The sequence below is a fragment of the Python bivittatus genome, unplaced genomic scaffold (genome assembly GCF_059951505.1).
Source record: "Python bivittatus isolate LINGU-HERP-01145 unplaced genomic scaffold, Pbiv_v1 ctg000340_np1212, whole genome shotgun sequence".
Lineage (NCBI taxonomy): Eukaryota > Metazoa > Chordata > Lepidosauria > Squamata > Pythonidae > Python > Python bivittatus.
This window is the reverse complement of record NW_028277056.1, coordinates 29,559,229-29,571,348: the sequence shown is the minus strand read 5'-3', so window position 1 is coordinate 29,571,348 and position 12,120 is coordinate 29,559,229. Positions and strand designations below refer to the sequence as shown.

Here is a 12,120-nt window from a genome sequence, read left to right as displayed (position 1 = left end):
ATTCACTCTTTATCTTCCTCCAAAAGTGCTGCAGGCATCTCTTCTGACACTTCATCTCCCTGAGCTCCTCAGAAGACCAAGGTGCATGATGGGATCAGTGCACAAAAAGAGGCCACATAGGGACAATGTGGTTCAGTGCTCATACCACTTGCTCATTCCAAGCTGTGACTAAGGCCTCAGCTGACCAATTTACCATTGAATATGCTGATCCTTTGTGTTTTTTACTTTGAACACATGTGAAGAATCAGTTTTGTTGATCTTCCCTTGCCAACTTCAGCTCATTCTTCAGGCTCCAGCTTTTCTGATACTTTGCTACAGTTCCAGACTGTTTTCTGCACCTATATTGGTATCTTGTGCTGTCTTCCTTTTTTCTCATTGTTGAAATATTTGTAGTTGTAACTTTAATATCTTTTGTTCAAACTACTACTTACCTTGCGCTCCTCTGTTCATTAGTTTCTCATACCACAGAATCCTATTTATCATTACAGAAATCCATTTTTTGGAAATCCATGAAGAACATTTAACTTTAACCTGCTTTACTTTCCCTTAAAAAAAGAAAGAAAACCTGTATTATACAGTCACTTCTCTTAATCTTTCTGCCATTTCTGCTTCATCACCTAAATCTTCCTATTGGTTAGAATTAGTGATAGCTGATCATTTGTGCTTCCTTCATTCCCTGAAGATGTATGTTGCAAATAAGAGAGTTGCCTGGAAGGACTATACTTTTCCAAGTATGTCAGGATAATTAAAGTGATCCAATGCTATTTCCTTAGGATCCCAGATTAAGCATTATAATAATACATCATCTCAGGTCTTGGATTTGTTTTCTTCCCACTTCCATTCCTTATCTTCTTATAAGGAAGCAAGAAATTTGAGGCTTCTAGTGGTTGAGTTTTAAGCTTTCCAAATATAATTTCTGGAATTGGTGGACAGTATCTACACTTTCTGGTAGAATGACTCCATGGTCTTTCAGTATGGCTGTGGGATGGACACCAATATGGAAAGGAAAATGTATCTTTAAAAAATTAAGAAAATAAGAATAAATAAATAAATAAATAAATAAGAAAACATAAAAGGTAAAGGGGGGACACAACAGCAGCAGCCAGGAGTATTCTGTTGAGCCCTTAAAATTCAGTAAAGCAGTGAATTATATTTGAATGTGAATATTGCCTCCCTTTAAAATTGCACACAAAGGAGGTAAAAGGGTTTGATTTTTAAGGGCTCTTTTATATGTGAGATAATCTTTTCAGCTTATTCTTACCTGAGGAAGAATGTGTCTGTATTGAATTGACCCTAATTATTTTCTACAAATAAACCCAGTGTTTTTTGTGGAAAATCATATATTTCACTTCATATTTCTGTAATCAAGAATACCATCCTCAGTTTAATAGACTAGTGTTTATTGTTGTTTTCAACCATGCCACTGCTCAGTTTCAGGATAATCTTTGCATTGATAGTTTGATCATGTACCAGCAGATAGCCTTTTTAGCTGTTCTCAAAATATATTTAAAGCCAATTGCTTACCTAGTACTTGCCTACTTTTTTTTATATTATCACATATTTTTAAGACAAGGTTGAAAAATTGAGGGAGGTACTCTTTCCCCCAATCTGTGGCAGATCAGATGACATGGTTGGGGGGGGGGGGGCAGGAAAATCCTATCCAAAGACTATAGCCTGCTATATTCCATCTCCCTGCCCAGTCTACACAGAAGAAATAAACATCTCTGTGAGAAGATAAGAAATGATTATGCTTCTTACTCTGAAGAAATGGAGTGTATGTATGGATGAAGCTTTGCAGAGAGCTGTTACTTGGTACTAAAAGCAGAAGAAAGTCAGAGCTTTCTTATTTCAGTTTTAAGAGATCTATGAGTATTGGACATGTAATATTGCAAGGCAGTATGGCTGGGTTTGCAAAATATTATTAACCAGATCAGATAAAGACCTAGCATTGCATTGATACAACGAGTTAAGTTTGGCTTGTCTGAACCTTCATTAGATTTTTTTTTTTTTTTTGGTGGCTTAGAAAGTTATGGGTACCCAGATTGTTTGGTTAGTTTACAATGTAATGTATCTTACAAATCTAGAAAAATTAACTCAGTAAACATTAATTTGTGCAAAATTAGACCATGAGCAGGGAAAATGTGGTTGTGTCCTAGCCACCAGAATTCCAAACCGAGCATGGCATGGCATGATACCTTTATATCAACTACATTCTAGGCTAAGCTTGGCATTGAAACCATTTAAAGACAGCAGTGAGAATTCCACAAACCAAGGATAGTATTTTAATGACTGATATCAGATATTGAGGCAATGGAATTGCATCATATTGCAGTTAAGTGAAAGGATAACTTTGGGATAGAAATAAAGGCTGTAAACAGTACACTGGGACAAATTATTTGATCTAATACAGTTTTTTTCAGCTTGATTCCCTCCAGTATGGTAGACTATAACTCTTATCACCCCAGGAAACAGAGATTGGTCATGCTGGTGATAGATATAGGAGTTGCAGCCCAATACATCTGGAGTGTACCGATTGTGAAAAGGGTAGCCTATTACAACAAATAAAAGCCAGGAGCAAGTGATAATATAAAGCCTGTACAAGCTGCAGGTGAAATATGCATTAGTGGCAGTTAAACAGTCTTTTCGATAGACCAGTGTATTGTTTGCTCTGTTGGCACTGATATAATGACAGAAGTACATCTTCCAGGGCCTGTCCAGCCCCATACTATTCCCATATGTAAGAGGTGAATTTGTATTTTGACCATTTGTATTTCCTGAAACTCCAGATGATCCCACCAGTTTTAGACAGCCTATATTTAGGGCTGTTGTTTTCACTCATTACAGACCTGGGGTTTCATTTAAGTTCAATTTGCAGCACAAACTGAACTTTTAATACTTTTTCTCTTCTAAATTAATTTTCTTTTACTTTACCTGATGTTTTAGTTTCTTTCATTCTTGTATTCCTCAAAAGATAGTTGTGGTACAGTTGCTGCAATGCACCTTAAGTAAGATCTTAAGTAAGTTGAAGACAAAAGCACAGAATATTTAGAGAATGAGAACACATAACCACACATCAGTAATTCTGAAAGTCTTAGACAGGCAAACTTGAAGTGGCAAGAAAATATACAAAGAATGGGCTCATGCTTTGCCTTGACAGTACCTCTATTTCTGTTGGTTGGAGAGGGGAGGTTGAATATCCAGAAAGTTGGTTTTGTCTGATGACTCCTGAATCATCCTGGGTTTGTGGGGAAGTCAACCCTCTTGTTTTTGGCCACAGGAATGATCTTTGGAGACAGTTGTCTGATTCCTAGCTCTTGGGTGTGGGGGAGGAAGTGTGCCAGTTTTACTCTGTTCTTGGATGACAGTGGCTGGAACTAGGATCCAAATAAGAAGAAAAAACAGAAGTAGGTTGGTGCTAGAGTGGAGAATATAAATTTCTAAACTATAGCTGTAGGGGAAAGAAAGATCATATGGGGAGCAAATGGTCTTTTGTGGCCTATTTGATGCTGGCTTCAAGACAGTCTCTGATCATCTAAGTAAGATCTCTGCTCTCTGCTACTTCCAACGCCTTTCTATAGAATAATCATCACACAGTAAGCAGCCCTCTTCTATTCTTTTTATTTCTCTCTTTACATAGAAGTTTTTTTTTTTAAATCTTTTTGGCAGAAGTTGAAACATACCATGAGTTTGGATTAAGATGAAACTAGTTGTGGAGTGTGTTGGGCAATGAGATTCATTTGTTGAGCAGAGAAGGCGGAGGAAAAGAGAAGGAGTGGAATGACTCTTCCCCAGATGAGGAACACTGCCAAAAATGTGTTTTGCTTGGAAAAGGAAGCAAACGTTTTGACATTATCCTAGTGTTAACCCCTTTATTAACTGAAGTATATGAAATGTTCAGTACACTGTCCCCACAAGTGTCCTGTAAAATCTTTAACATGCTTTCATAGTTCATTATCGTCAACCTAACTGTATTGGATAGGCTAATGTTTTCATGAAAATTAACAACCAGCAGTAATCCTCAAATACATTGGCAGATCTTTCTTGATTAAAGGGAAACATCAATTTTTTAGTTATATTTTAAATAATCAGAGATTACAGATTAGAGACTGAATATTACCCCCAAGGCACCATGTGTCTTCCTTAATCAGTTCCCTGTCTCTGAAATAGCTTTAAATTTCCTTCTTCTTTCTATGGATAAAACAATATTCCTTGCTTAGCTTGAGTGTTTGGACAGCAAACATTCTTACACCGTGCCAAGAATGAGATTGACAAGAATCTAGTTTTTTTCATTGCCAAATTTCTGTTTTAACTGAAAAAGGGAGCTAAGTGGTTAGGTTATAAGAAAACAGAAGAAAGATGATTAAAACTTTTGTTGCTTTAATCATGGCGGGTGGCATTGGATTATGCCTGATTATTTTTTTTCCAGATTAATAAAAAATGAATAAGGGAAGGATGGAATGATACTGTGGGTATAAATACAACTGGGAAAGAATCTAAACTTTCACAAAATGGTTGCCATAGAGGATGTGGCCAATCAAAAACCATCCATTTACAAAAAGATATAGAACCAGGCAGCATCTAAGCTTACTTTTACATTTTTACATTCCAATTTCACATTGGAATCTTTGAGAGACCCAGAAAAGATGCAATATAAGTTATGCTTGAGGCTGGTGCTTTGCTTTGTAGCTTCCCATTCATTTTTTAAAAAATTAAAATAATCTGAAAATATATAATTAGGTACATTAGGGAAGCTGTGGGCAATAAGAGCACACTGTTCCCCCTAGGCACCACATTGGGGAATCACAATTTGGTATAAGGAATCTGGATATGGTGAATATATCCAAATTCAGAACACTCATATAGATCTTTAGTGCTGCACTGAGAAAATTGTATGCTTTGGTGGAAAGAACAGGGATGGGTCTTTCACTTAATATTTATGAACTCTGCCCCCCATGTTTGGTCCTTAGCTGACATTTTAAGAGATCACAGTGCAGTCTGATCGTCTTGTAATTTATGCCACGTCTGAAGTTTTCAGTCTGTGGAGGTAAAGTGTAGTAGATAAACTGATAAACTGAAATGAACCTTAAGCCTAGACCAAGAATGGCTACTTTTTGTTTGCCAATGGCCGCATGTAATATTTTGGGAAGCCCAAGAGGTGCAGTGAGTGGGTCAATGATGCCATATGAAAATTAATGTTGATATTTAAAGTATGATATAACAACTTTATTAAAAAAATTTCATTGGGTATTTTATTGAATGCATAGATGTGTATCACAAATAATTACATTTCAGTTTGCATATTACTTGGTCCCACAGAATTATGAAGATATTTATGAAAGGTGCTGGAACATGCATGGAGATTTTCCTCTAAATATTAGCATGAGCAATTCTTTTTAAAAAGTTGAACCTTCCATACAGAGCTTGACAGGAGGCAGATCTCACCTGGTTTTACAACTATACCAAACATATCTGAAAATCTTCTGAAAGAGATTTAATGCATTATGGTTTGGGAAGAAACCTCATGGAACTAAGCCACTCCACAATGTTTTTATCCTGAACCCAACAAAAGACATTGAAAGAGCTGGGGGAGAAGGTCAGGGGGAATGCAAGTTGCCACATGGATTTAAGCCAAAAAAATTAGTGCAGGAGACTAGAGGAAAAGGCAGAATATATTGCAACCAACAATGGTCTTTGTTTGCAGTGAGACATACTTTTGGACAACTTGAGAAAACCTAATTCTTCCCTTTTTTTTTTTTTTAGGATAATAAGTAGATAGAATTGTGTTTTTAATTTAAGATGTGGGTAGGAACCCACAAAGAGTAGAATTACTTGGAAACAGAAGAAGTTGAGTTCATGAGAACTGAAGGCATTGTTCTCTCTATTTATACATATATGTTTTTCTGAGTGGTATATAATTCCAATCAACTTTGCTGTTTTCCTTTCTTCCTATTCCTTATTCCTTTTGGTAAACAGGGCATGCCAAATCCAGCTTCATTGTTGGCTGTGCTCCATGTGTTTGTTTTCTGAACACGTGCTGTTCATGCCATCTCTGTTGAGCTTTGGCTGTGAGGGGAAAGGCAGGATGAAGGGATGGCAGAAACAGGAGCAGACTGTTTCTTTATAAACTCATATTTGTTTAAAGCTTAAAGGCTGCTTGAGAGAACTTTTGGAGTGTGGGGAAAGTGGTGTGGAGGGAATGGGGAAATGGAGAATGTAAACTGTGTCAGTGCAAGCAAGCTTTCCAGCTGGACCTTCTCCTGCTGCCTGTTTGAGAGTTTGGAGAAGAGAAGCATGGGAGGTTAAGGGGGAGGGAATCTTCATCTTATGAAACACAAATGGACTTACAACAAAATGTTATAGCATTTGCTTTTCTCCCAACTGGAGTGCAGTTGTTCATGGCGCTAATCACCCTTTTCTCCTCATGCCTGATTTTTTGTTTTTTCCAACTAAAGTTAACCATACAGTAATTAGTGGCCATGCCAAGTCTTTATTGTGTTGTTGAGTGTATGTGTTGTAGCTTTTCCTCAAGGTCCCCTCACCCCAATTTTAGTACTTCATTATAAGCCAAGCACACTGATATGTCCTTCTGTTTTTTAAGTTGCCCATTAAGGCTCTATCTCTATTGGCATTCACTCTTTAAGCTCAATAATGGGAATAAAATTGTACCTGAGAACAAATGGGTGAGCATTAATCACAGAACTGAATCAAATAAGTATATCTAGTGCCAAGATATAATATCCCCCCTCTTTTTTTTTTTTTTTTGCACATATAAAAAGTTCATGTGGCATAACCTTCCTTCTAATTAAATGAGAATACATTATGCTGACTGCATTCACTAGCTCCTTTCTGAGTCAGCTAATCAATTACAGATTGCGGTTTATTTAGCATGGCATTTAAGTTAGCATGGCTTATTCCAAGAGAAAAGATGTTAGCTTCAGATTCCCTGAGTCAGATGATTCACTAAACAAACTGCTTAGTAGTACTGTATCCATTTATTGCTGAGCCTTAACATGATTCATTGTGTCATATGAATTAGCCCACAAAGCCCGTTTGAATGAAATGAAATAAAATCAAGAAGTCTCTAAAATATTATTTTAAAAAAGTTCAGCTGAAATTAGAAGTCATATTTACCAAATTCAAAACAAGTTAAAATATGAAAGAACTGCAAGCTGTGGTTTAACATCTTAATTTCTTCTGAAGTAGTAACCATAATTTCCTGACAAAATGGAAATTGTGGTTGATTAAAGGCTTCCTAGTTTGTTTATCTTTATTAGGAAGGAAACACTGCATGTGTGAATAAAAAGGCTTATTTATTTACTCATTTATTCATTGCTTTTTTGGGCCAAGGAATTGATCTTTGAGTGGTGCACTAGGGATTCTCCTCAGGCTGGGCAAAAGTAGACAGGATAAAGACAAAAACAAAATTTGTTTTGAATTAAATTATTTAAATATAATTAATAGCATTATGCCCAAGTATCTAGTAATTTTTATATTATATAAATATAGATATAATTTTTATTAAAACATTTTTAAAAGTTTCTTCTTTAAAACTTTTAATAACAATTAGATATATATTTATATAGTAATTTTTATCTTCAATGGCAATTTATGAAGGGTCATCATTGTCAGCCTTACTAAGTAGACTAGACAGGAAACCCGGCCAGATGAGCTAAGTCTACTTTACTGTAAAGTTACATTAACAAAATCTTGCAAGTCACAAAGTACAATTCTCCCCCCATCTCCTTTATAGCCAGAGAAACTAGGGAGGGTCTCTTCTGAGCCTCTTGCCCTATCCTCTATCCAGCTGTGGACTATGCTCACTCTTATCTGACGTTCCTTAGGCTGCATCTCTTGGCCCAATCTCCCAAGGTCTTTCCTATATAACATTACATCTTAAACTTTGCGGGATTCAGATACTTCTCGCTTAACATGACATGCAAATCCATCCCAAGAATGAAATTATATTTTGTAAACCACAGTGGATAGGTTCATGCCTCTGTGAATGAATGAAGTCAAAAACAAAACATATGGCTTAACATTCGTTACATGTGAACCAGGATAATATCAGGCCTTTAGATTAGGCAGGATGTCAAACTTCAAATATATAATACCAAAAATTTGATCCGTATAATCTGATCCTGGAGATAAATGGTTAGATGAAAAAGTAACTGAGATAGTCAAAACTGCTTCACTTGTTTTCTTATTTTTAAGCTGCTCTTCATCACATAAATACTAAAGTGCCGTATAAAAGAAGATCAAAATGGTTATGTCATATAAAATACTAAAGACATAAAACAGTTTTTAAAGGAGATAAAATACACTAACAAGCTGTAACAAAAAGCAAGGTTTTTTTTCCTGATGTCAAGAATATAACTGGATTAGTAGCAGTTGTACTTTAATGGGAAGAGGATAGTCCTCAATGCAACTGGAAAAACAACTTCTTCAGAAGATCTTAAAACCTGACAGGCTCATACACAGAAAAGTTCTCTTTTCAAATGTTTGTAACCCAAGAGACTGAAAGATGAAAATCATCATTTGAAAATCATAGAAGCAAATAGACCATCAGCTCTCTCAAAATGCTGGCGTACTGTGATTCCATCATTCCTCCACAGTTAATGTTCTGGAAGTCTCATTCTGCAGATTGAAAGCTGTCTAATGAATTCTACAGCTCTATATACAATGGTATAATGGTCCATTCAGGAGGTTCTTAGAGCATGAACCGTTTGGGCTGGATTTATTTCTGTTGAGGAACAGCTGTACTTGCAGATTCAGCCAAAACTGATGAAAGGTGGTCTGACATACAACATCCACTTGGCTTAAGTAAAAATACTGTATCAAGGAATATCTCAAGTTATGCTACTGCTCTTTCAGCTGAAATGCAGCTCTGTCTGGAACACAGAACCAATTTTTGAACATAAAAACACATGCTCATAGGGTTCTGTATTGTCTGGATTCAGCTTCAGATTTATTGACTTTACCCCGCCCAGTATAATTATATCCAGACATTATTCACACTGCACAACCTCCCATGAATCAAATGACAAGAAGGATTAATGGGTTGGTGAATATGGAGAAGTACAATGAAACTGAGTTCTAACAAAATGGTGGAGTTCCTGACTGGTAGTTTCTGGGTCTGGAACTCAGGGAGACAGGTTGTTTCGGGTAGAATTCCACTTTCTCAAAAACAACAGGTGCATATTCTGGAAGTACTCCTTGCTTTTGTCTTGTCACTGAGGACTCACGTACAGTAGTACTTCTGACTGCAGCTCTGTCTGGATAAAGATAACCTATCTGCATACTCTACTAACCTGCCGATTAGAGTATTGCAATGCATTATATGTACTCTAGTGCTAAAAGACAGTTTTTGAGACTTAGGTTGTACAAAATGCAGGGCATGATGCCATGAGAGTTATGGTATTGTGACACCATGTAATGTCAATCTTTAAAGATCTGCACTAGTTGCCTGTTTGTCACTTGGCTAATTCAATTTATTACTTTGACATATTAAGCTCTAAATGCTTTACAGTATTGGTTATCTAAGTGAGCAACTCTCCAGGTAGCATTCTGCTCATTTCTTCAGACCTGCTAAGCCCATTGGATATACCATCATCACAAATAGACTGGAATTCATAATAATAGGCCTTTCTAAATGGTGGCACGCTAGCTATAGAACATATTTCTCTTCAAATTGATGCCACTCTTAGCTGGTTTTGGGCACCTGCTGAAGATTATTATTTTCTTCCAGATTCATTAATTGGGCTTAATACAGCATGATGATTGGAGATTTGTTGTAGTAGTAGTACTTTTTTAACTGAATAATATTGTGCATTTGAAAAATTATATTGTGATCGCTTTGGCATCATTGTTATTTATAAGAAGTGGAATATTAAAGAAAATCACTGCTTTAGGATTGTTTTTAATAATAAAAGTTGCCAACCCAGAAATGTTAATAAACAAATACAGAAGAAATAGAATGTCAGCATATTAAATACATCTCATTCCAAATCTCATGATGAAATCCCTCAGAGACTTCTTATAGATTTTAAAGAGCATTGAAGTTACGATGAGCCAAGGCAAGTCTCTGTAGCACAAGAGCCAAGCAGTGTTCTTCCTGCCAAAAGTATATTTTGGAACAGACCCTGCAGATAAGAACAAAATAAATGTATCAATATGTCTCTGAAACAAAGTCTCTGGGACGGTTCTAACACGTTTCCCTAATGGATGTGTAAAAAGCCACTGAGACATGAAGAATTAACAAAGTCTAACTTGTCATAACTAATAAGAATAATCTATCTGACTGAACAAAACTATGCCAAGGCCAAAAGCAGTTCTAAATTCAGATTAAAATGTGTCTAGATAATTTACTTCATACAGCATGTCAGTACTGAAATGGAACTGTCATTACCTTCACTAACTTCTTGCTTGAATGGAAGATATTAGCAACTAGAAGAGCTATTACAAAACTAGGTTCAAACATGTTTTCTTAAGAAGAGATTAGTCCATCAAATATCTGTCTTGAATAGATATTAATGAATTCATATAGTCAGTGTATCCTCCCTTTCTCCAAGTATCAGCTAGTAATTCAACCAAGGGTAAGTAAGAGTATAATAATTCAGATAAGTATAGTGATAAATTTTGGAACTTTTGTAAAAGTTGCTCAGACTCCTGAGCAGAGGACTTTTAAAAACATTAATATTATGGTAAACCTGGATTATGCCCCTTGTTTGGCATATAGAGGGAATTTGAAGGAAATTTATATATGACTATAAATCATTACTAATTTATTTGTTGGGTGGTTTGTAGATCACTACCTGAAAGTGAAAATAGTCAAGGAACAAAGATCCTAAATTAAGACATATATTCCTTTATTGTATGTCTGTTATCAGTGCACATTGATCTAACCAATATATGTGGTTTCCTGTGCCATTGCAAGCCAATTTTATACAGGTAGGTTATAGTATAAAATAAATGTATACTTTAAATATAATGTATAAATGTATACATTAAATAAATTTGTCAAACATATGTGGGCATCAGGATGTGTGAAGTTAGAGGAATGCCAGAATAATGCAGATATCTAAGTCTTCCACTAGGGGTCCTGTTTGAAAGGTTTTTTAGATTTTTAAAAATTTTATTTAGATTTATTTATCTGAAACAGAAAAAGAACTTATGAAAAACAACCAAAACAATCAACAACAAATGAAACAAAAAAACACAAGGGGAAAAATGTCTGTCTGTCTGAATATCTCATATTCATCAAATGCCAAACCGGTTTCTAAATCTACATTTAAAAAATATGGTCATCTAACATTACAGAATGTCACAAAATCTAGGTATAAAATTTAGGAAGAACTTATTAAGTCGTTTTTTTTTAAATGTAAAAGCATAGCAATTTGCACTTATTTTATGGGATAAGTATGCTGTTTTCTTGAAAATTATTCAAGAATACACAGGATGTTAACTTTCATTGTAGATATTATAGCATTTACAGTATTGGGAATTACTTGGTGACACCAAACACTTTTTCCAGCTCATCTCCTCATTTGAAGGTAGCATGTTCTCTTTGAAGTAACTGAACAATATGAACATTAGAGCTTAAAAGAAAGAAAATCATTAGAGAATTGTTATAGAATTCCCTTGTGATATGGCGTAGTGGCTGGAAACAGTTTGATTGCTTTGGTCCCAATGAGCATTATTGCTAGAAGGAAATAATTTGGCACTTCATTCAAACACAGTTGTCAGCTAAGGCTCCCTTTCCCCATGATATTTTGAGTTGCAGGAGAATTTTTTGTTTTTAAAGACTGCTTTTTTCAAGCTTCCTGAAGAGATTCTCTTATCCATTCAAGGCAATTGCTGTGTTTATTTATTTATCAAACAGATAATGGATATAATGGTCATTATGTCCTTCCAAATGGCAAAAGATCTTTTAGCAAACCCTGCACTCTTCCACTCTTCCTGAAATTGCTTTCTGGGACTGGCACATTTCATTTGGCTGAGTTTTGCTGAGATCAGGCCTTTCTTGTGCCTTCCTGCATTCATCCAACAAGTACTATGCAGCAAACTGATGTCCTTATTCACACTCTCTCTAGGTGATCTCCACACCCTCCAGCTTTCCTATCC

At 35.7% G+C, this 12,120-nt stretch overlaps 1 protein-coding gene across 3 annotated transcripts in view; it reads left to right on the top strand.

The window, feature by feature from the left end:
• Window positions 1–12,120, top strand: part of BOC (BOC cell adhesion associated, oncogene regulated) — a 73,175-nt gene that overhangs the window by 13,909 nt on the left and 47,146 nt on the right. The window lies entirely within an intron of this gene.